Source organism: Rhineura floridana, chromosome 18 (genome assembly GCF_030035675.1).
Source record: "Rhineura floridana isolate rRhiFlo1 chromosome 18, rRhiFlo1.hap2, whole genome shotgun sequence".
In the NCBI taxonomy this organism is placed as follows: Eukaryota; Metazoa; Chordata; class Lepidosauria; order Squamata; family Rhineuridae; genus Rhineura; species Rhineura floridana.
Genome location: NC_084497.1, coordinates 3,430,005 through 3,455,950, shown reverse-complemented (window position 1 = coordinate 3,455,950; position 25,946 = coordinate 3,430,005). Strand labels below are relative to the sequence as shown.

The 25,946-nt window shown below is 45.7% G+C and overlaps 1 protein-coding gene across 1 annotated transcript in view; it reads right to left on the bottom strand.

Moving 5' to 3' along the window:
- PTPRS (protein tyrosine phosphatase receptor type S) overlaps positions 1 to 24,004 on the bottom strand; it is a 207,884-nt gene extending 183,880 nt beyond the window's left edge. The window contains exon 1 of the mRNA XM_061601984.1: positions 23,827 to 24,004. The gene's annotated coding sequence lies outside the window, so the exon portion shown is untranslated. The remainder of the gene's footprint in view (positions 1 to 23,826) is intronic.
- Between the last annotated feature and the right edge of the window lie 1,942 nt (positions 24,005 to 25,946).

Here is a 25,946-nt window from a genome sequence, read left to right as displayed (position 1 = left end):
ATACTAAGACAGACCATTTTTACATCTTACCCAGCATGGTTTTAAGATACTGACACTTTAAGGGGGCAACAAGAAGAATTTTCCACATTGAAGCTCACCTAGGGGGAAATTTCTATTCACCCTAGACGAGCAAAATGGGTGGCTGTTTACCAATGCAGCTTTAAAAGTCTTCTAACCAACACAAATGCTGCTAGGGTAAGAGACACCAAATAACTTGCTAATTTCATATTGTTTTATCAATAAGCATAATATATCTTCACAATTTCATAGGGCTACAGTTCAGCTTTAGTTACACATTTGAACTCTAATTTTATCAAACAGACTAAACCACAAAGTGCTTCTTTGACCTTACTTGAAAAAAGATAGAGGAAAAGTTCAGAAAGGGAAGAAATTATTTCCATGATGACCTAATCTGCTTATGCCTGCATGTCCTTTAAGGCTTTAAGGGGGAACAGGAAGAGTTTCCTACTTTGACGTTCACCTAGGGAGAAATATCTGTTCAGCCTAAGTGAGCAAAACCGGTGGCCGTTTGACATTGTGGCCTTAAAGTTTTTCTAGCCAATGCTGCATAGAGTAAAAGGCATCAAGTAACCTGCTGTGCAGACTGAATTACAATATTTATTTGTTTGTTGGAATGAATGGCCACTCTTTTAAAAAAAACACCTAGCACCTAATTAAGATTGCCACTGAGACTGCCTCCTACGATCAAGGACAAGATTTCTGGGTGTTTTTCTTTCTTAAAAAAAAAAAGCTTAACAGTATCGACTGATTTCTGCTAGCATTATATACTACCTCAGTTAAAAAAAAAGTTGGTTTAAATGGCCCATAAACTTTAGTGCAATACAGAACTGTATCAAACAGGGCATTTTATTTTCTCCTGAACGGTGCCTGAACCTCATCACAAGTGCAGGAGGAGAGGCAATCTTGGTCTGGTCACCAGAAAATTAATCTTTTTTTAAAAAAGCCTACTGCAGCCTACCAGGCAGAAAAACACCAATAAACATCAGTTTGCAAGTTCTGTGACATGTCCAGTGTGACCTAGAACCAGAAACAAAGACAGAGATATGAAGGGGAGAAGCTACGGAGGTAGAACCCGTACAGAAGCAAGATGCGGACTCCCAAGTGCATCCCTTCGGTAGGGAAAGCAAAATGTTGCATTTGGGGAGAGCATCGCAGAGAGGAGAAAACATTTGCCTAAAGCTGCCAGTGATGGGGGTCGGGGTGGGGTGGAGACTTTGCTTCAACACAGAGCTCCTCCTTACCTCCGCGTTCATAGAATCCTAGAATAGCAGAGTTGGAAGGGGCCTATAAGGCCATCGAGTCCAACCCCCTGCTCAGTGCAGGAATTCAGAGCCTCAGCTTCGTGTGGGAGTCAGGATATTTATTTATTTATTTATTTATTATTTCAATTTATATACCGCCCTTAGCGAAACAGCTCTCAGGGCGGTGAACAAACAAAATAAAATACAATATATCATAATAAAAATACAAAAACATATACAAACAAACAACGAAAAGCACAGCAAAAACAAAATAAATACTACAAAAATTAAAATACAGATTAAAAGATTTAAAAAGTTAAGAAGATTAAAATGCCTGGGAGCATAAAAAGGTCTTTACCTGGCGCCGAATAGATGGAAGTGTACGCGCCAGGCGTACCTCTTCGGGGAGGCTGTTCCACAACTCAGGGGCCACCACAGAAAAGGCCCTAGATCTCGTAACCACCCTCCGGGCTTCCCGATGGGTTGGTACCCGGAGGAGGGCCTTAGATTCTGAACGAAGTGAACGGGTAGGTTCATAGCGAGAGAGGCGTTCCACAAGGTATTGAGGTCCCACGCCGTGTAAGGCTTTATAGGTCAAAACCAGCACCTTGAATCTCGCCCGGAAGCAAATAGGAAGCCAGTGCAGACGCGCCAGGACAGGTGTTATATGCGAAGACCGACGGGCCATCAACCTCTGGCAGGCACCGGGTTGGGGAAGGCTGCCTGGGAGAGACACTGCCAGCCAGAGTGGACAACACTGTGCTTGAGTGACCAATCAAAGGCAGCTTCCTCAGTGGCAGAGGACCTGTGTTGGAACCAGAAGGTCCCCAGGTTCAATCCTAGGGCAACTCCCGTTAAAAAAGGATCACAGAACCGGTGATTTGGGAAGAAATCTAGGAGAGCTGCTGCCAGTCAGAGACGATAGTGACTAGGTGAGCAGAGGGTCTATTATGTCATTATTATACCTGTTATACAAACCCTCCCTGCATGCACACCACTCTCCTGGGACAGGGGCAGTTTTGCCTGTGGCTATTCTGAACGTTAGTAAACAAAAAGGGGCATTCAGGTTAAGGAGAATTTAATAAGGACAAAGTTCAAGGTTCTGGTTTGGGTGTACAAAGCCCTATGCAGCTTGGGACCAGGATACCTGAAAGACCGTCTTATCCCATACATACCCAGTCAATCACTGTGCCCTGCAGGTGAGGGCCTCCTGCAGATACCAACTCATCAGGAGGTCCATTCTGCACAACAGAGGAAACGGACCTTTAGTGTGGTGGCACCGACCCTGTGGAATTCCCTCCCCTTAAATATTAGACAGGCGCCATCTCTGTTATCTTTTTGGTGCCTGCTGAAGACCTTCCTCTTTCAACAAGCCTTTTGAGTAGAGACCTTTATCCCAGTCCTCACCTGTACTGGAATTGTTTTTAAGGTTTTTTTAAAGATGTTTTGTGTTTATGATGTTTTTATCACTTGTTTGTCACCCTGGGCTTCTTCTGGGAGGAAGGGTGGGATATAAATTAAATTAAATTAATTAAATTAAAAGAAAGAAAGAAAGAAAGAAAGAAAGAAAGAAAGAAAGAAAGAAAGAAAGAAAGAAAGAAAGAAAGAAAGCTGAACCGCCCGTCCTATACAAAACCTGTCTATTTGCAGGGTTTATTTTTAGATGATGGCATTTTTTGGGTGAGGGAGGTGTCATTTGAAGGCATATCTCATCCAAGGAGACCAGTTTCGAGGGGCAAAGGACGCCCTTTGTGCTAGGCACTCCTACAGCCTGGGGAACTCGCCGCTGCAGGATTGTCGCGAGGGTGAGATTTTGTGGGCCGATTAGGTAAAACGCCCACTATGGCTCCTTTAGCCTGGGAGAGGCAGGTGAGGAGGGTCATGTGGATAATTCTCTCTGGCTGCCCTTGGGAAGAGAAATCACCAGGCTAGAGCCAGCCGGGACGGCGCTAATGCTACTTCACAAGACAGGGCTGCCAAATCGAGCCACTCTGTTGTCGGGGCAGCTATAAAAAACTTAGCAAGGAAACTGGCTTGGGAGAAATGGATATCCTCTGCTCGACGGGAGATGCAGGCCCCCGTTCCTCCTGCCCCTGCCAGGAGACAGTTTAAAAGCCGTCTAGCCATGCGGCATATGGAAAAGGCTTCTACGACCATTCATAAGCCTTCAGCATGGCACTCACCCAGAGAGCACGCTCAGATCTTTGCTGCTTGCTTGCTGAGGCCAGTTTATTTACTACTAATTATTATTCTGCTTCTAGAGGAAATCCAGCAATCCTTTTTAAACAAATCATTATTGTTTTTAATTTGCAAATTTAACAAAAAGAGAAGGGAAAGGGTTATAAACGAATGAATGACTATTACGAAAAGCTGCTGTCAGCTCACATTAAGGATGCAATAACCATTAGCACATCCATCTGCAGTTAAGTATACAAAGCTGATACAAAGGGGGTTCCTAAACTGTGGCACGCAGACCACCAGAGGTCCACCAGCTTCATTAAGGCGGCCCGCAGTAAATATTCATATTGAGGTTTTTTAAAAAAAATATTGCTTCCTGTATTTCTTATTTTATTGCGTCATAACTTGAATTCTGTGGAATGCAGACTGGAATATGCTAGGAGAGGCTCCCTGTCTGCATTCCCTGGAGAGCTGCTACCAGCGAGCATAGATGATAGCGCGCTAGATAGACCAATGGTCTGATTTAGTAGATACCAACATTTTTGTTATCTCATGAATCCTAGCTGTGTTAGGGTGCAATGAGCCACAATCGGGATGTTTGACCATGCCCTCCAAGCTACCCCTTTCCTGGTTTATTTACCCCGGGGTGGCAGAGCCATTTTTCTTCCCAAGGGCCACATTCTCTTCTTTGCCACCTTCCAAGGGCCACTTGCCAGTGATGGGCAGAGCAACAAATGCAAAATTTGCCTTTGTGCAGTAGGCTAGTTTCTACACACTCTCTCTCATGCACACATCTCTTTCCCAGGACCCAAGAGGCATGATCAGAGTTCAACAACACATTCTAGCCAAGCAAAAACAAATCAAGGAGGGCCTGGAGCAGGGTTGTTGGGGAGTGTGTCCTGCGGAGCCTTCTGAGGGCCAGACAAAGAAGCTTGGAGGGCCACAGTGGAAAGTGACCCAACCCTTGTTTACCGACTCATTTTTGCGGGGTGGGGGAGGAGAGAGAAGCAATTCATGTACGGAACGATTTATTGAGCCCAGCTTCTTGGCTTACCATTATGAGTGAACAAAGCCACAGTTTATGAAATTATGAAATTCAACTAACCATAGTTAAGAACGACCATAGTTTAGGGTTCAGATGACAGACACTGCTGTCAATCCAGAACAGAAGCAGAAGCTTCCAGTCTCCTCCATCTCCCCGATAACCACAAGGGGAAGGGGGAAGCACATGGGCAAGGGAGGTGGAGAGAATTTAGGCTCTTTCTTGTAATGCTAAACCTTGGTTTAGTGTTACATCCCAATGCAGCGAATGCCGCTCCCTCTATTAAGGCAAAAATGTGAATTCATTTTCTTATGGAATTGATGCAAAGGAAGTGAGCAGTCCGGGTGAAGAGGTGGTGCCTGTGCCCGCATCTCCCCCACGATACTAATGCATTTCAGGCTTCCCTACGCAAGCACCCTAGATCCCCAGTGCCAGAGACTCACCCCGCCTGCGTCTGGCAGACACGATTGCTCTTTCAAAATTAAGCACCAATTCTCCCAGACGCTTCCCACATTCCACGCTCATTTAATATTTTACCCTCCATTTCCATACAATTAGCAGAATAAAGAAGCTACAAAAATGGGTGGAGGTGGCTTCTAAAAAAACAAACATAAATATGTATGAAATAAAATTTCCTCACGAGACTCTTACTAATTGATACGGGAAGCTCTTCGCCTGTGATTTGCCTTTTCTACCATTGCTTCCTTTCCAATCCACCAATAGAATTTTGGAGGTCACCCTTCCCGCCAAAAAAGAAAGACTGTCTCTTCAGGGCAGAGGAGGGTGTGGAGAGATTCACAGATTCACCTTACACCACCCCTTGTAAATAAGCCCACTAAAGTTACTAGCCTGATATAGACAGACAGATAGTTTTAAAAGCAACAAACAGAACTTCATCCAAGCTTGCTCTGGATCCCATTAAGGATTCCGTGAATCCCTTAATAAATATACTCTAACTGTGAAGCACAAACAGAGGTTTTTATTTTTCTAGGAAAACATCCTGCCTTCTGCAGCTGCTAACATACAAATGCATACATACACACAGAATTAAAGTCCCCCCCTTTTTTTTCTGGGCAAGGGAATAGCTGATCTAACATTTTCCTCCTGGTGCTAAGCGGATCCGCAGATGCCATCCGCCTCCCCAGTCTGCCGTTAATGGCAGCAGCGCCCGCCCGCCCACCCATGTGCCTGGAAAGGGTTAAAATGAGTATGGGAGGCGCTGCTCTGAGCCACTAGCGTGTGTGTGTTCAGCTGGGTGCAATTGTGGGCACATCCACCCAAAAATTCCAACCACTTGGATTATCGAGGCGAGAAAAGGAGTGTGTGTGTAGATTGGTGGTGAGATTGGGGGGAGAAGGCCTGGAAGGGGGTGGCCGAATAATAGCTATCCAGATAATGCATCCAGAGCTTTGGAGAGAGCACTTGCATTTTTAAAAATTATTATTCCTGAGGGGTGGCCTGGCCAATTTCGCCCTTGCTTAGAAATCAAACCAGTTCTATCTGGTGGTTAATGGGGAAAAAGAGTGGGGAGGGGGAGGAAAGGATAGATCAAGCCTTAATCATAGGAGAGGATTTGAGATTGGGAAATACAGAATGGATTGGGGGGGGAGAATTCTCTCTCTTTTAATTTGAAGCTGATCCTGGTCTCGGAGAAAGAGGAAGGTTGAAGGGGGAGCCCTTACATTAACCCCTTCTTCCCTGGACAGTCATTTGTTTTAGCCGTTTGGAAAAATCGCGTTTCCAGCATTTCAAAGTCTGTTTTTATGATGTTTTAAAGGGTGTTTTTAGTCCTTTTGTTTGCCGCCCTGGGCTCCAACTGGGAGGAAGGGAGGGATATAAATTTAATAAATAATAAAATAAAAATAAATGGTTGCAACCTGCCCTGGGACTCCCTCATGGTGAAGGGCGCTTAGAAGAAATCTAGGGGTGGTATTCCATATTAGGCCGAATTAAGATTCGCGGGCACGGCTAACGGAGGTGCATTCATCTCCAAGGGTCTGCCCTGAGTAGGACTTAGCTGAATGCAACCCCTAATAAGCAATCATTTGGAAGGGGGAGAAGAACAGGTTTAAAGTAGTAATTAATGAGAAAAGGGGTTGAGCGAAAGGGTGAAGTGAGGAGGGGGGAGGATGTAAAGGTAAGAGAGAATAATGGCATGGGCCAGGGGGGCCGCAGAGAGAGGGACAGCTATGGGTTGTATTCCACCAACTCCTACACAGAGTAGACCCACCAAAATTAGTGCACCCCCTCCCCCAGGGAGATTACAGAGGTGACAGATATAGAAGAGTGAGGAAGATAACAAGAGGAGTTCAGGATGGCATAACCAGGCTCTCCTCCCCCTATCCCACGTTTGCATCCTCACAACAACCTTTTGAGGTAGGCAAGGCTGAGAGACTGTGACCAGTCCAAGGACCGGGAACAGATTGTTCTCAAAGGGGCCTTTGCCAACATGTTCTGAACATATATACAAAACACATTAAAAAAAAAGCTTTTTAAAAAAGATCATCTCTCATGATTCCCATGAACTGGATAAGAGAAAAGTCAACTCATTTGAAATGTGGTGTTGGGGGAGAGCTTTGCGCATACCATGGACTGCAAAAGAGACAAATAATTGGGTGTCAGAACAAATTAAACCAGAACTGTCACTAGAAGCTAAAATGATGGAACTGAGGTTTGGACACATCATGGAATTCACTAGAAAAAACGATAATGCTGGGAAAAACAGAAGGGGGTAGAAAAAGAGGAAGGCCAAACAAGAGATGGGTTGATTCCTTAAAGGAAGCTACAGACCTGAACTTACAAGATCTGAACAGGGTGGTTCATGACAGATGCTCTTGGAGGTCACTGACTTGTAGGGTCGCCATAAGTCGTAATCGACTCGAAGTCACGTAACATACATACACACAGAAAAATGAACATTTTTTTCTCATGCTCTCCTACTGACTCCTCCCCTGATGCCCTCTGCAAACAGTTTGCATGCCCCCAGAAGTCCCTGGTTTGTTATTGGGTGTCTTCCGATTGTAAAGTCCCTTGCCTGAAATGCTGGAGAGGCACTGCTAGGCAGAACTGTGCTAGAGGAATCCAAGGTCCTGCTGGGCTGAAGGAAATGGCAACTGGGGCTTCCTACGGATCTGTAACCTCTTGCAATTTCCATGAACATTGCCTCCAACAGTGGAGGCAAGACACAGGAACATAGAATGCTGCCTTGTACTGGGTCCCAGCAGGGTCCCTATGTCTCCAGCATCCTACAACCCAATCAGCATGAAAGGGGAGTGTGTTAGCCACCGAGAAGAGTCCTCTAACATGCTTCCTTGTCCTTTCCTGCTGCTTGGAGCCAATCAGAGTGAAAGGAGGTGAGTCAGCCACTGAGAAGACTCTTTTCAGTAGCTAACTCTCTTCCTTTTCATGCTTATCGGCTCCTAGGCCCATCTGTTATTGTGGGAGAAGGCATTAACAACGGTCTCATTTTCAACCAGCAGCAAAAATGGGGGCGTGTGGAGTGGCTGTGACCAGCATGAAGGGTCCCTGCACTTCTGAATTTGCCACTACATTAACTGCTGAGCTATGGCCCTTCCCCTACACGTAGCCATTGTGGCTAGTAGCCGTTGGCAGCCTAACCCTCCATGAATTTGCCGACCCATCCACGTCGGTGGCCATCATTACACTGCCCTGCAGATGGATCAGGTCAAAGGACATCTAGTCCATCCTCCTGTTCTCACAGCAGCCAACCAGATGCCCTTTAGGGGAAACCTACAAGCAGGCCCTGAGCTCCAGAGCACTCTCCCTTCCTGGGGTTTCCAGCAAACTGGGATTCGGAATCATATCACCTCCAACCGGGAAGGCACAGCATAACCATTGTGGCCCGCAGCCACTGATAGCCTTCTCCTCCATGAAAACGAACCGAGGTGAGGCTTTGACAAGGAACTGATACCAAAATTGAAGACAGCATGACAGCATTGTTTCTTTGGGTCCACCTTGCTTGTGTGGAAGGAAAAACTTTCCAGACAGATAGATTGTGCATACATTAGAACATAAGAACATAAGAAGAGCCTGCTGGATCAGGCCAGTGGCCCATCTAGTCCAGCATCCTGTTCTCACAGTGGCCAACCAGGTGCCTGGGGGAAGCCCGCAAGCAGGACCCGAGTGCAAGAACACTCTCCCCTCCTGAGGCTTCCGGCAACTGGTTTTCAGAAGCATGCTGCCTCTGACTAGGGTGGCAGAGCACAGCCATCATGGCTAGTAGCCATTGATAGCCCTGTCCTCCATGAATTTGTCTAATCTTCTTTTAAAGCCATCCAAGCTGGTGGCCATTACTGCATCTTGTGGGAGCAAATTCCATAGTTTAACTATGCGCTGAGTAAAGAAGTACTTCCTTTTGTCTGTCCTGAATCTTCCAACATTCAGCTTCTTTGAATGTCCACGAGTTCTAGTATTATGAGAGAGGGAGAAGAACTTTTCTCTATCCACTTTCTCAATGCCATGCATAATTTTATACACTTCTATCATGTCTCCTCTGACCCACCTTTTCTCTAAACTAAAAAGCCCCAAATGCTGCAACCTTTCCTCGTAAGGGAGTCGCTCCATCCCCTTGATCATTCTGGTTGCCCTCTTCTGAACCTTTTCCAACTCTAGAATATCCTTTTTGAGATGAGGCGACCAGAACTGTACACAGTATTCCAAATGCGGCCGCACCATAGATTTATACAATGGCATTATGATATCGACTGTTTTATTTTCAATACCTTTCCTAATTATTGCTAGCATGGAATTTGCCTTTTTCACAGCGGCCGCACACTGGGTCGACATTTTCATCGTGCTGTCCACTACAACCCCGAGGTCTCTCTCCTGGTCGGTCACCGCCAGTTCAGACCCCATGAGCGCATATGTGAAATTCAGATTTTTTGCTCCAATATGCATAATTTTACACTTGTTTATATTGAATTGCATTTGCCATTTTTCTGCCCATTCACTCAGTTTGGAGAGGTCTTTTTGGAGCTCTTCGCAATCCCTTTTTGTTTTAACAACCCTGAACAATTTAGTGTCATCAGCAAACTTGGCCACTTCACTGCTCACTCCTAATTCTAGGTCATTAATGAACAAGTTGAAAAGTACAGGTCCCAACACCGATCCTTGAGGGACTCCACTTTCTACAGCCCTCCATTGGGAGAACTGTCCGTTTATTCCTACTCTCTGCTTTCTGCTTCTTAACCAATTTCTTATCCACAAGAGGACCTCTCCTCTTATTCCATGACTGCTAAGCTTCCTCAGAAGCCTTTGGTGAGGTACCTTGTCAAACGCTTTTTGAAAGCCTAAGTACACTATGTCCACTGGATCACCTCTATCTATATGCTTGTTGACACTCTCAAAGAATTCTAATAGGTTACTGAGACAGGACTTTCCCTTGCAGAAGCCATGCTGGCTCTGCTTCAGCAAGGCTTGTTCTTCTATGTGCTTAGTTAATCTAGCTTTAATAATACTTTCTACCAGTTTTCCAGGGACAGAAGTTAAGCTAACTGGCCTGTAATTTCCGGGATCCCCTCTGGATCCCTTTTTGAAGATTGGCGTTACATTTGCCACTTTCCAGTCCTCAGGCACGGAGGAGGACCCAAGGGACAAGTTACATATTTTAGTTAGCAGATCAGCAATTTCACATTTGAGTTCTTTGAGAACTCTCGGGTGGATGCCATCCGGGCCCGGTGATTTGTCAGTTTTTATATTGTCCATTAAGCTTAGAACTTCCTCTCTCGTTACCACTATTTGTCTCAGTTCCTCAGAATCCCTTCCTGCAAATGTTAGTTCAGGTTCAGGGATCTGCCCTATATCTTCCACTGTGAAGACAGATGCAAAGAATTCATTTAGCTTCTCTGCAATCTCCTGATCGTTCTTTAGTACACCTTTGACTCCCTTGTCATCCAAGGGTCCAGTTGTCTCCCTAGATGGTCTCCTGCTTTGAATGTATTTATAGAATTTTTTGTTGTTGGTTTTTATGTTCTTAGCAATGTGCTCCTCAAATTCTTTTTTAGCATCCCTTATTGTCTTCTTGCATTTCTTTTGCCAGAGTTTGTGTTCTTTTTTATTTTCTTCATTTGGACAAGACTTCCATTTTTTGAAGGAAGACTTTTTGCCTCTAAGAGCTTCCTTGACTTTGCTCGTTAACCATGCTGGCATCTTCTTGGCCCTGGCGGTACCTTTTCTGATCTGCGGTATGCACTCCAGTTGAGCTTCTAATATAGTGTTTTTAAACAACTTCCAAGCATTTTCGAGTGATGTGACCCTCTGGACTTTGTTTTTCAGCTTTCTTTTTACCAATCCCCTCATTTTTGTGAAGTTTCCTCTTTTGAAGTCAAATGTGACCGTGTTGGATTTTCTTGGCAATTGGCCAGTTACATGTATGTTTAATTTAATAGCACTGTGGTCACTGCTCCCAATCGGTTCAACAACACTTACATCTTGCACCAGGTCCCGGTCCCCACTGAGGATTAAGTCCAGGGTTGCCGTCCCTCTGGTCGGTTCCATGACCAACTGATCTAGGGAATAGTCATTTAGAATATCTAGAAACTTTGCTTCTTTGTCATGACTGGAACACATATGCAGCCAGTCTATGTCCGGGTAGTTGAAGTCACCCATTACTACCACATTTCCTAGTTTGGATGCTTCCTCAATTTCATATCTCATCTCAAGGTCTCCCTGAGCATTTTGATCAGGGGGACGATAGATCGTTCCCAGTATTAAGTCCCTGCTGGGGCACGGTATCACCACCCACAACGATTCTGTGGAGGAGTCTGCCTCTTTTGGGGTTTTGAGCTTGCTGGATTCAATGCCTTCTTTCACGTATAGAGCGACTCCGCCACCAATACGTCCTTCCCTGTCCTTCCGATATAGTTTATATCCAGGGATAACCGTATCCCACTGGTTTTCTCCATTCCACCAGGTCTCCGTTATGCTCACTATATCAATGCTCTCCTCTAAGACCAAGCACTCCAGTTCTCCCATCTTGGTTCGCAGGCTCCTAGCATTAGCGTACAGGCACTTGTAAGCAGTGTCTCTCTTCAAGTGTCTTTGGCACCTGTGGTTAGGCCTGTGGTAATTTTGCTCTTCTGAATTTATATCCTGTGCCCCTGCTCTCACAATGCCTACTTCTAGGCCTACCCCTTTTAAAATTTCATCATTTCTTTGGTTTTTATCCCAGGGGAGAGGTTTATTCCGAACCGGACCTTTCTCAGCTCCTGTCGGGTTTCCCCCCTCAGTCAGTTTAAAAGCTGCTCTGCCACCTTTTTAATTTTAAGTGCCAGCAGTCTGGTTCCATTCTGGTTCAAGTGGAGCCCGTCCCTTTTGTACAGGCCCGGCTTGTCCCAAAATGTTCCCCAGTGCCTAACAAATCCAAACCCTTCCACCCGACACCATCGTCTCATCCACGCATTGAGACTGCGAAGCTGGGCCTGTCTGGCTGGTCCTGCGCGTGGAACCGGTAGCATTTCAGAGAAAGCCACCTTGGAGGTCCTGGCTTTCAGCATCCTACCTAGCAACCTAAATTTTGCTTCCAGGACCTCACGGCTGCATTTCCCCATGTCGTTGGTGCCAACGTGCACTACGACCACTGACTCCTTCCCAGCACTGTCTACCAAACTATCTAAACGACGGGCGATATCTGCAACCTTCGCACCAGGCAGGCAAAACACCTTGCGGTCTACATGCCCATCACACACCCCACTGTCTATGTTCCTAATGATCGAATCACCCACTACAAGGATCCCTCCACCCCCTGGAGATATATCCTCGGCACGAGAGGATAGCTGCTCATCCCCCAAGGAATGGGTCCCTTCTAAGGGATCGTTTCCCTCTTCCTCAGCTGGATGCTCTCCTTCCCCGAGACCATCGTTCTCCATGATAGCAGGAGAGCTATCATCGTTGGAGTGGGACACAGCTATAACGTCCCTGAAGGCCTCCTCCACACACCTCTCTGCCTCTCTCAGCTTTTCCAGGTCCGCCACCTTGGCCTCAAGGAAATGAAGTCGTTCCCAGAGAGCCAGGAGCTCATTGCACCGAGAGCATACCCACGACTTCTGTCCAACAGGCAAATAGTCGTACATGCTGCAGGCAGTGCAAAACACTGGAAAGCCCCCACACCCCTGCTGGCTTCTTACCTGCATAGTTTTGTTTAAGGTTTATCATGTCAATGGGTTGGAGACTGCGGTTTAGTTGAGGTCAGGGAACAGACGGGCAGAGTGGGGGGCCCTGGCCTCCTCGCCCTGCTGCCGAACTCGCTCTGCTGCTTAACTCGCCTTGACGCTTCGTCAGCGTGACCTTGTGACCCCTCAATGCCAATCCATACCCTGGTACCCTCCCTCGAGGATGGCCTCTGGGCACATGTATATCTCATCTTTCCATGTGTAGAGAAAAAGAGGAAGGACTTTATGACTTCTGGACCCTTATTTTGACATTCCACAAGGTACAACAAAAGGTGAGTAGAAACTGTTCTGAAAAACTTCAAACCAAAGCAAGATTATAATTATAATATGTAACTTCTCTGGAAAAATACATTCTTTGTGTACTAGTTCCTCTTTTAGTACAATGTTACCCTGGCATTGACTTTTGGGAAACACACCAACCGCAAACCACTACTTTCTACACAGATACAAAACAGCATCCAAAGGTCTATATTTCCTCTTTTATGCAGAGAAATATGCTTCTTCTTTATGCAAAACACTGCAACCAACTGATATATGTTTAATATAACAAAACACAGCCCTCGGATTATTGAATATAAGATATAATTGAATATAAGATAAAGGCATTCTGAAATTAAAATCCAAATCAGAAATCAACTTCCACACTTGGATACTAGAGAAAGATAGGATGGAAGTAAGTATTTATAGCAAAGTTTCTGCAAGGTGGGGCTGTTGATGGGAGTTTAATTCCACACCTGTGCTTCTGTGCCTCAATGGGCTAGTAGTTTTGGAATTGTTAAGGTGCACATTCCATCTGCAACATCCAAGATCTTACTCAACATGCCGTATTGTGATTTTGCATTTCTGTTAAGCGTTACTCAGGTAAAACTTGGCAACGCAAAGAATTATTATTTTGCTGAACAACTTTTTGTACAAGACACTATATACCACTTACTCAATGCACTTGGTGTGGATTTGGTTTTACTTCCTTTTTTTCCATACTGATGTTGCATTGCGCCTTACTTTACAAAAATCAACAAAAAGTTGTATTTAAAAAAAAAAAATTACAGCAAGGTCATCCAGGGTGAGAAAACCGTTATCAGTGGAAATCTGTGTGAGTTAACAGATAAATCTGTGCAGGGGGAAAACATTTGGATGCAACACACATTTAATTACCATAAATAAGGCCTTTGTACACTTAACTGAATCAAACAGGTTTCAAATCAGCCAATCACAGCAATTTAAAGAATAAAATACCAAGCAGGAAAACAGGGAGAAAAAGCCAGGATCTGCCCAAACGTGACGCTTTGCACCCACCCCTGCCTGCCTCAGCTTCCTAATCTGCGTGACTCCAGGCCTGATTTATTTGTGTCAAGTGAGACTGTGTGATCCGAACCGGCCCTTTTTGTTCTGTTCTCGAGAGCTTTTCTTTTCAAAACACCATCAGAGGAGTCGGGCCAGAAATATTCATGCATGCACACTCTTTAAAAGCACTTTCAGGTCTCTCGATGGGGTTTTTAATTTTTTTTTTAAAGCCTAGTGAAAATAGCACTCTTTGCAAGAGGACCCATGCACACCTCACCATGCATGTACAGAAGCGCTATCAGGTGCCAGCCTGCTTGTGCCCGCCGGAGGGGAAGAACAGCTGGTAAAAAAAAAAAGCCAAGTGATGCATCATCACGCCACAAGTTTTAGACCAGAGGTTCTCAAACTGTGATCCGTGGACCACTGAGGCGGCCCGCAACATGACCGCATTAAAGGTGCATTTTGATTCTCTAATTGCATTTGTATTGCTTCTTTTCTTTCTCATGTTGTATTCTGAGGAATGCAAAACTGTTAATGCAACAAAATACAACATAGGAAATGAAAGAAGCCATTATACAAAATGCAGCGGCTCGACTACTTACGAATAGTCGCCGCCGGGATCACATCACTCCAGTGTTGTTCGATCTACACTGGCTTCCAGTTGTTTTCCGGGCCCAATTCAAGGTGTTGGTATTAACCTTTAAATCCCTATACGGTTTCGGCCCAGTTTATCTGACGGAGCGCCTTCTATGCCACCCGACAAGATCAGCCACGCAGGGCCTTCTCTCAATCCCGCCGACAAAAACAGCTAGATTGGCGGGTACGAGAGAGAGGGCATTCTCAGTGGCGGCCCCCACTCTTTGGAACTCCCTCCCACAAGATCTTCGGCACGCCTCTTCCCTAAATGTATTCCGTAAAGCCTTAAAGACCTGGCTCTTTCAACTGGCCTTTGGGATCTCCGGGGAGGGTTAATTGCTATGAATGAAATGCCTCCTACCCTGTTTTAATATTGTTGCTGCTTATTGTTCTTACATTGTTTTTATATTGTATTTTGTATTTTATCTACTGTGTTTTAATTGTTTTGTACGTCGCCTGGAGTGGCCATTGGCCAGATAGGCGACACAGAAATTAAATTTATTATTATTATTATTATATCAAAATACAATTGAAAATCAGATGGCATGAAATATTCTTATTGATTTTTTGAACTGCATTTTGATGGCTTCTCTTATTTCTCGTCTTTTATTGAATGCAGTTTGAATTCTGTGGAAATACAAATTACTATTAAAACATCAGTAAGAATACTTCGCGCCGTATGATTTTTTCAAACTGAATTTTGATCCCTTTGTTTACTTCTTAACGGTGTATTTTTTTTTTTGTATTAGAATTTGAATTCTGTGGAACGCAAACTGAAACGCACTTACAAGAAGCCCACGCAGCAACCAAAATTCAACTAAAAACCATACAACACCCAGCATATCGCAATGCCTACAACAGGCAGAAAATTCATTCAGTGGTCTGTCCAGACCCTCAGCAATTTTCAAGTGGTCTGCGGGGGGGGGAAGGTTGGGGAGCCACTGTTTTTATACAGACAGCTTTGCAGGTGTGGGACAGGATCTTCCACAGCAGGGGTGCCTTCCTAAACAGTGTTGGACTCTCAACTCACATCAGCCCCAGCTCTCAGCATCGCCCAAAGGACAGGGATGATGGAGGTTGGAGTCCCGCAACATCTAGGAGCACCCCAGAGGTTCTTCATCCCCGATCCAAGCAACAACATTGAATTCAGCTTTGGGGTCTACAGCTCCCATCAATCCCAGCCAGCTTGCCAATGACCAAGGAGGATAGGAGTTGTAGACCAAGTCCAACAACATCTGAAGACCCAAGGTTGAAGAACAGCACCTTACTGGATGCGAGAGGGAGGGAGGGAGGCCTCTATTTAGAAGAGGCATTCCCTTCTGAGGGGAATGCCTCTTCTTAGAGCTGGGATGGGGAACACCTGTGGCCTTCCAGATGTCCTTGGTCTCCAGCTTCCATCAGCACCAGGAGGCAGCATTGCCAATGGTCAGGGACGCTGGAGTCCAGCAATATCTGGAGGGCCATCCCAATCTATGAAGCAGCCTTTCCTTCCTGCATTGCGTATTTATTTATTGAATTTATACCCTGCTCTGCCTCCAGAAGGAGCCAAGGATGGCAAACATAAATGACGGGGAATTTTGTAGTTCGACCTCGGGCCAGTGCCCCACCTGGCCACCCTTTAGAACCGGCCCTGCCCACTGAGCTCCTGACGGATCGTATGACACTGCCGACACCGAGTCAGACCATTGGTCCATCTAGCTCAATACTGTCTACACTGACTGGCAGCACTCCCCACAGTTTTGGGCAGGCGTATAAATGGAGATGTCGAGTGAGCGAGCCAAAATGGACGGTTTCTTCCATCCCTGCTAGGTAGACCCTCGGGGTTTATAAAGCCTGGATGCTGATGTCCAAGTCTTCAAGACCCTCTTTCTCCACACCCTGACGTGCACTCTGGTGGTTCTGCAATACATTTGCTAGTCTTTAGGGTCCCACAAGACTCTTTTGTTGCTTTTGTTGTTAACAAACTCAGCCTGGAATTGTTTTATTTTTTTTTAACATCGCGAACAGCACTTCTCCAGCTGCTGAGTTTGTTCTGTCTGCCAAATTCCTGTCCTTGCACTGATTGTAAACGTAAAGGGGCAGAACTAAAAGGAGGAAAGGGGGGAGGGATATAATTTTTCTATCAGGGTTTTTCCAGCAGCTCAAAAGGAAATGCAAAACCTGCAAAGCTTATGAGACTTTGAGGAGTTATTTGGGGCTTCTTAAAAACAACAACCCTGCAGGCCAGACTGCTTACAGGAGGCAGGTTTCCTGGCACAACATGTCACTCCACTGCTGAGAGGGCGGTACTGGTTGCCAGTTTGCTCTTGGGTCAGGGTTAAGAATCTTTTGTTAATCCAGGGTGAGTCAGTGTGGTGTAATGGGTTAGGGTGTCAGAATAGGACCTGGAAGACCTGGGTTCAAATCCTTAAGGACTAGTCACTGCCTCTCAGCCTAACCTACCTCACAGGGCTGTTGTGAGGATAAAATAGGGAGGGGAAGAACCATGTTTGTACACCACCTTGAGCTCCTAGGAATACATAATCCACAGAGCCCTAAACAACTCGGGTACAAAGTACCACCCGATTCCTTACACTCCGCCCCGATCGCTGAGGTCTTCTGAATGGTGCAGATTTGGTGGTCCCATGCACCCCTGAGGTTGGCTGTACTTTATGAGGGGCCAAACCTTTCGTATGGCAGGCCCTGCCCTGTGGAACTCCTTGCCAGTTGAGGTTCAGCAGAAGTCATCTTTGCTTGCTTTTGGACATCTTTTGAAAACTGTATTATTCAGACCAGCCTTCTGCACCTGAGATTATTTGCCAGCCAGCTTTTACTGATATGTTTGACATTATTATTCTTATCATCATCATCATCATCTGTGTTTTAGGTTGCATTCCACCTTGCAATATTTGACAAGAATGTGTGGTTTATAAATATTTCAATAAAAATAAGTAAATATAATCTCTCCACAGACTTTAGGCCCCATCCTCACTATACATTTAAATCACTATCATATCACTTTAAACAGTCATGGTTTCTTCCCCCCCCAAATAATCCTGGGAGCTGTAGTTTCTGAAGGGTGCTGATGAGAGTTGTTTGGAGACCCCTATTTCCTTCACAGAGCTACAATTCCCAGAGTGGTTTAGCAATCAATCCCTCTTCCTGGAGAACTCTGGGAATTGTAACTTCATGAGGGAAAGAGGGTTACTCAAACCAAAGTACCTCTTCACGCCGTGCATAGTTAAGCTATGAAATTCATGGAGGAAAAGGCTATCGGTGGCTACTCGATCTACCTCCATGGTTGGAGAAAGTCTGGTTGGCCACTGCAAGAACAGGATGCTGGATATGGGGTTGCGTCTACCATTAGTCACACTCACCCACTGAAATTGATGGGCAGGCCTAACTCAGCTCCATACGTTTCAAGGGGTTTACTCCGAGTAGAATTCAACTGGAAGGAAACTGGAGGTTCAAGTTGGGGGGAATCCAACCCCCTTCGGGGCTCTGTAGGTGGACAGGCCTTGCAAGGGTGGAAGGAAGGCATTGCTTTAGATGCAGGCCACTGCACGCTGGCAGGGCGTTGCTGACTGGCCAGTATCCATTCCAGCTCTTTGAGGGATGCCTTTTAAGAAAGCGGGCGAGCAGATGTTTTCCCACAATCGGCATTTTGGGAGTGACCGGGGAGAATTTGACACTGCTTGGCACGGACTTCACCATTCCCTCATTTTGACCAGTTCAAATGTGCCATGCCCTTGAAAAGGAAAAAAATCTCTTTAAAGCACCATGATTTTTTCTAAAAAAAATAAAATAGAGAGGAAAAGCCACCCACATACATAATCAGAAAAAAAGAAGTCTCCCCTTTTGCTGATGTCAAAGGAACAGATGCAGTCCCAAACTTTTTCTGGCTAGAACAGCATCTTCTACTACGGGGGCTGGACAGATTAGCGGGGGAGGCACAGGAGCAACAGATGTCACAAGGATCCTGCGATCGCTCCAAAGCATCCCAGACACAAGGGAGGCTCACTGTCCCAGCAGTATTTATTCCTCTAACTTTTATTTATTCATTTCATTAAGACATTTATACCCCACTTAACCATTTCCATGTCTAAGCAGTGTATGTAAAAAAAGAGAGAGCCACACATAAAAAAAAGAATAAAATATTCATAAAAACCAAACTCCACACTTCCGCTAAAGGTGGGCACTTCTGCTAGCCTCAAAGCAGAGACTCCCACGAGAATTCTCTGCCCTGAGAGGAGGCTGCCTGTTGAACCCCTGCACGAGTCTTTGATCTAGAATGAACTCTTGCAGAAACAGGAGGGGATAAGCAGGGATGGTATTCGGAAGCATACTTTCTCCATCCGTGGAGGTAGGGCACAGCTGTCATGGCTAGGAACCACTGACAGCCTTATTCTCCATTTATCTGCCCGCCTTTTAAAGCCATCCAAGTTGGTTGCCATCGCTGCCTCTTGTGGGAGCGAAACCCATAATTGAACTATGCACTGCGTGAACACTGTGTGTCCCGAAACTTCCAAAGTTCAGCTGCATTGGATGTCCACAAATTCTAGCGTTACGAGAGAGGGAGAAAAACCTTGTTCTTTATCTACTTTCTCCACGCATCATTCTATACGCTTCAGTCACGCCACCTCTCACCAGGCGCAGGGAAGGTTTCGGGCCCTCCGGATATCGCTGAACGACAACTCACATCCTCCCTGGCCGTTGGCCACGCTCGCTGGCCAATGGACGTCCTCGTTCAGCAACATCTGGAGGGCCAAAGGCTTTATGGCAGAGCTGGATATCTGAAGCTGGGTCTCTCTGCACAGGTACAATACCCGGTGTCTCCAGGTAAAACAGAATCGAGGTGCAAATGATTGGAAAGGTCCCAAAGCGTGTGCTTGTGCCTGATTTGCAAACAGGACCACAGGCCCCAGAAAGGTTGGTGACCGCCCCTCCCTGACCTGACACCACGTGGGGGAGTCCCCCCTCCGTTCTCCCTCCTCCAATAAATCCAGCCTCCATTTGGGTTTCCCTCTGACCCAGCCCAGATCAATGGGAAATGCTGAATAAAGACATCCGTGCTAAGGAATCATCCTCTTTATGGACTTCGGCTCAATATCGAGTGCCCAAAATCTATGCTTTAATTGCATCCTTAGAGGGGGTGTGTGGAGAGAAGTGGAGAAGAGCAGCTGACATAGGACTTTCCTTAAGAAAAGACCCGTAAGAAAAGCTCTTTTAGACACTAGTTTTTCCACTCACAAACATCTGTTTTTTTTAACAGAGGGTCACTATATGTGAAATGGGGGGGGGAGACTGCAGGCCAGGATAACCTCCCCCCATGCCTTGGAGAACAGGGTTCAAATCAGCATTGAGCCATGAAGCTGACTGAGTGACCTTGGGCCAGTCCAACTGTCCCAGCCTAACCTCCATTTCATTGAGGATAAGGTTGTCAATGGCTATGCAATGCTTCCAATAGTCGGAGGCAGGATGCTTCCAAATATCAGTTGCTGAAACCGCAGGAGGGGAGAGTTGTTCTTGCGCTCAGGTCCGGCTTGCCGGCTTCCCATAAGGGGCACCGGGCTGGCCACTGTGAGGACAGGAGGCTGGACTAGGTGGGCCCCTTTGACCTGATCCAACAGCCAGGCTCTCCTGATGTTCTCACCCTACCTCACAGGGTTGTTGTGAGGATAGAGGGCCATGCACGCCAAAAAAGAGTCTCTTGTCACATTATTAAGCTCAAGTATTGCTGTAAGATTTTCAGGGGGTGAAGAGGGGGGGAGAAAGACACACACAGCTCCCTCCCTCCCTGGAGATGGATGCATGTCTGTCTAAAAAAGAAATTCTCCCAAATGAGCGAGACTGTTTTTTAAAAGAAAATGAATAGATTGAAGGCACTTTGTAAAAAAAAAATCTAGCATGAGAGGCAACGCACAGATCACTCTGACACATTTTGAACAAACTAAATTAACTCTTACATAAAGATTCTGTTTTTCCCACACACATACACATACCCTTCCTCCCCACTCCTTTTCCCAGAAGCGCCAAACAGCACTCAATTTATAAATATCAAGCTGCTGCAAAAAAATATTCTACATCTTGACAAACGCTCTTTTCCCAAACTGCCAACTGACTGTCTGTAGGTGGGCTTCAAAAAAAATAAAATTGTATGCTAGATGAAATACGCCACCTCTTAGATGCAAGAGTGAGCAACTGCATTCTGGTCCTGCTTGCCGGCTTCCCAAATCGGGCACCTGGCTGGCCACTGCAAGGACAGGATGTTGGACTAGATGAGCCAGGTTCTTCTGATGTTCTTATGGCGGGGGAGAGATGTCTCTCTTCTAAAGCACAAAGGCCCCCTCTGCACAATACATTTAAAGCAGTGTTATACCACTTTAAACACTCGTGGCTTCCCCCAAAGATTCCTGGGAACTGTAGTTTGTTAAGTGTGCTGAGAGCCATTAAGAGACCCCGATTTCCTTCCCAGAGCTGCAATTCTCAGAGTGGTTGAACAACCAATCCCTTTTTCCAGGAAACAATGGGAATTGCAGTGGAATAATGAGGTCTCCTAATAACTCTCAGCACCCTTTAACAGACTAGTTCCCAGGATTCTTTGGATTCAAACATGAGTGTTTGAAGTGGCATCATACTGCTTTAAATGTATAGTGCAGAGGGGGCCAAAGTAACGCCTGGAATTTTATTCCAGGCACTTCTCATTCTGGTTTTAGAATTACTGAACTGGTTCCCCCCCCTTGACTGATGCTAAATGAAAAGGAACGACAGCATCGAAAGCTGGTGAAACGGTAGGGTAGAGATTACTTTTTTAAAACATCAAAATAAAACTATGCAGAATTTAATGTTAACATTCCAAACATTCATATATATACATTCATATATATACATTCATATATACACACATACACACCCATAGCTTAAGTAAATGTAAACACACGCAAAGTTTATATACACACACCTTTTTTTCCTTTTTGAAACCTCCAATGCCGGCTCATGAAACTGTTTCTGAAACTCCACTCAGGCCCGCTCTGCGCTATACAGTTAAAGCAGGATCATGCCACTTTAAACACTCATGGCTCACCCCAAAAGAATCCTGGGAACTGTAGTTTGTTGAGGGTGCTGAGAGCTGTTAGGAGACCACCTATTCCCCTCACAGAGCTACAATTCAGAGTGGTTTAATAGTCAATCCTTCTTCCCAGGGAATTCTGGGAATACACATGACTAAATTAATGTTCATTAATTTCAATGGGTCTACTCTGAGTAGGCCATAATTGGATCGTTTTTAAAACCAGGCAGCAGAATTTCTCCTGTGCTCAGTTCTGGGTAAATTGGAATTAAGAAGAGAAAGTTTGGGGGGGCTATACTGCTAACCCCACATTTCAAAAAGCTGATTTATTTCCCCCCCTCCTCAAAAAAAAGTGCCCCTTTCCAATACACAGCAACTCCCTCCCAGGAAAGAAACAATAATTTTGATCCCATCCACATTTGCCAAGGCTAAAATATTTGCCGTTTGGGGGCGCAGAGAGAAGACTGACTACAAGTTTGTATTAAAAGAGATTTTTTTGTTAAGCATTTCATTTGCTACTAATAAGAGATGTCCTAATAAGAGAGAAACTTACACTGGAAAAAAAGTATATACACATATATGCTTGCATACATATTTTTTTTAAAAATCAGACTCTCATTTAAATCCTGCAGAGCTCATCCCCCCCCCCCCGTGATTATTCTTTGTTCATTAATGATCTAGCAGCAACAGGCCAGTGGGGGAAGGGAGGCAGAAAACATCAGCTTAACATTTTATAAAAGCAAATCCTTAGAAACGTTATTTCCCTTCTCTTTTGAAACTTTTCAAAATCAGCCAATGCTTGGTAAGAACAGGAAACACCATTTGCCAAAGTTATGCTGCAGAATTTATTTTGGGGGGTGTTTTCTAAGTAATGCACATCAGATAATGGAGATTTTATTTAATTTTTTTAGGTGTGGTGGGGAAAAGAGAGACAGATCCGAATCCAACTTTTAACAGGCTTCAAAAAATATACAGCCCAGAGGAGACTGCTAACTCTTTGGCCTCCTAAATGTCTCTGCTTGTTACGAATCAGACAAAAGCAGAAAGTTGGGGAGAGAGGGCGAAATATATTACATTGCAATTAAAGAGGTGTTCAGGGTCAAAAACACTCTCCAAGTACCCCAGCACACCCTCCCCCTAAAAAATAACACCAACCAGCCTCCATTCTAGAGTGATACAAAAACAAATCCATTTATTTATTTATTTTTGCAGAGGAATTTATTTTTAGAACTTTTCTGCCCCATATTCTAAACAGCAGGCACCAACACACACACTCCTTCATTCACTCACTTTAAAAACTTTAAAAGTTAACCGTGACCGGATTGTCTTTGTGGAAACCACAACTTGTTTGGTTAAAATAACAACCAAGCAAGCAGTAACTAGATAAGCAGAAATTGGGAAGCGCTCTCTCTCTCTCTCTCTCTCTCTCTCTCTGTGTGTGTGTGTGTGTGAAAGAGAGAGACAGCTTTGGAGGAGGGAGATTTGCAGGGCTTGGATGTTGCTCAGATAAAGGAAAACTGTTTTCTTTTCAATAGAAGAATGCACTGAAATTAACCAACTGAAATCAACAAACAAGGCTAACTTAGTTCTGTGAATTTCAGTGAGTCTACTTAGGGCAGCTGTAACCCAAAGCGTTTATATATGTGCACGCATGTGCATTTATAGATGCATGTATGATCAGGAGGGGGGGGATATCTCAGGAACCAGAACAAAAGGTGCAAGGGGGGGAATCTGCCAATCTGCCCAGGAGGAGGAAGGGGCCCCCTCGGATTCAAAATCCTCTTCCAAACTTGCTGCCAGAGCAAATGCACAGTTCAGCTTTCTTTCTTTCTTTGAAGGGGGGGTGGGGAGAAGGAGAAGGAATGGCCCTCCAAAAAGGAGACCAAACTTGGTCCAACAACCCTAGAAGCGAGGAGAGAGATCCGATTCCACCCTTGCTTCACCCGTCTCCAAAACAAAAGACCCTCGTCCAGTGGAGGAGGAGGTGTACGGATGGATCTGGGAAAATGGAGGGGAGGGAAGAGAGATTAAGAGAGGAGAAAGGGGGCGACACAGAGAAACAAACTGCAATTTCACAGCATCAGTTGCATCTGGATTGCGTTTCACACAACAGGGAAGTGGAGGGGAGTGAGAAAAAGGCCAATCTATACATACATGGCTTTAAAAAAAAAAATTCCGAAGACTCACCGTGCAAGTTGCAGCCCTCCCCATCAATGCATCGTCCCCCCCACCCTTGAAGGGCCAGGGGACAGCGGCAAAGAAATTGGGGGTGGGGGTGGAGTTGGGTTGAAGAGGTCCACAGTCCTGGAGGAACGGTTAATCCAACTTGGCAAAGTTTGGAGAGGGGGAGAGAAACAGAGAGGAGAGAGAAAAGCTCGGAGTGATGGGAGGAGCTAGACGGGGGGGCATGGAAAAGGAAATGGGGAGGAGCTGAGAGAGATGAGGAATGAAGGAGGGCAGAGAGGGGGGCAGAGAGAGAGAGAGGAGAGAACCTATGAAAGAGAGACATTCCCAGTGTACTGTTGTTCCATGGAAGATAACTTCATAAATAAATAAAGAAAAGATCCCAAATGTGCATTCCCAGCCATCACAAAAAAAGAAATTCAAACTGGCAGGTCACATAGGAAGCTGCCTTATACTGAGTCCGCCTAGCTCAGTGTGATCTGCTCAGACCGGCAGCAGCTCTCTCCGGGGTTTCAGGCAGGAGGCCTCTCCCAGCCCTCCCTGGGGGTTGAACCTGGGGCCTCCGGCATGCAAAGTAAGATGCTCCACCCCTCCGCTATGGGGTCTTGTGGAAGGGGCAGCCCCAGAGGCATGGGAGTGGGCCGCAGTTGCTCTAAGGGGACAGGGCTGCGTTCTGCACATGCCCAGCCGCCCTCTTGTACGTCAAAAAGGCCACGAAGCCTTTCACAAATTCATTGTGCCTTTGTGGGCTCCGTAGCCACTCAGCCAGTGGTGTGGCTTTGGCACCACAGAAGTCTGGCAGTATTTTAAGGTGCCACAAGACCATTTTTGTTGTTGTTGCTGTTTCTGCTCCAGAGAGTGTGGGGTTGTTTTTTTTTGCATGCCTGAAGGACACAGAAACCTTGCTTCTGAGGTCAGGCGAAATGCTTGCTTTCCACCCAAGGCGGATTCACTGCTGGGGGGCGGGAGATACTTTTTTGGGGGGAAAGGAATGCAGCATTGGGGAGCGGGGTTAACCTTGCCATCCTGATCAGCCCCATTTGTGTGTGCGTGTTTAAAAATACAGGCCGCTTATATACAATTGCATATTTAGCCTGTCAGCCTGTTCAGGGATAGCCAACGTGGCACCCTTCTGGTGCTGCTGGACTCCAAGGCCCCATCTGCCTTACACATTTACAGCAGCATCATACCACTTCAAACACTCGTGGCTTCCCCCAAAAGATCCTGGGAACTGGAGTTTCTGAAGGGTGCTGAGAGTTGTTAGGAAAGCCCCAATGCCCCTTACAGAGCTACAATTCCCAGAGTTCCCTGGGAAGAGGGATTGACTGTAAAACCACCCTGGGAATTGTGGCTCTGTGAGGTTCAGCCCCTAACAGCATCTCCCGTTAAGGCTAGGAGAAACCCCCTGTCTCAAACCATGGGGAAAAGCCACTGCAAGTCATTATAGACAACACTTAGCTATATGGACTAATAATCTGGCTCTGTATAATCCTGTTTTTCAAAATCTCGCAGCCTAGTGTGGTGCAGTGGTTAGAGTGCCAGTCTAAGATCGGGGTAAGCCAGGTTCAAACCCCGCTCAGCCAAGAAGCCCTTTGGGTGAGTTTCTGTCAGCCTCACATGCAGCCTAGCCTACACCACAGGGTTGTTGCCAGGGTAAAATATGGGAGCAGGAGAGAACTAAGTACACACACACACTCAGCTTGCAGGAGGAGAGAGACTCGTAAGCCAAGGATAACCGCTTGGCTTACCAGACACTGCAGATTTGTTTCTGTTATCATAAGGACTAGAAGTTTGAAACTCTTCTGCTGCAAAAGGCGTTTGATCTTTTTCTTTTAATAATAAAAAGCCAAGCACACACACAGCAGAGCGAGGGAACATGGAATAAATCCAAATACTGGCATTTTATCTACAGCCTTGGGGAAAAAGGGGGAGGCTGGGGGCTGACTTGGAAAACATAGCCACTTCAGACAGCTGTAGTGGAGAAAAAAACTTAACATTCCTTCTCCGCTTCAGAAGGTTCCCTTTGAAGCTTTCTGTCTTTGTGTCTCTGTGTGTGTGTGTCTGGAGGGAGAGTATTATCGACGGAGGCATCCCCCAAACCTTTTCCTCTCCCGCACCCCCTA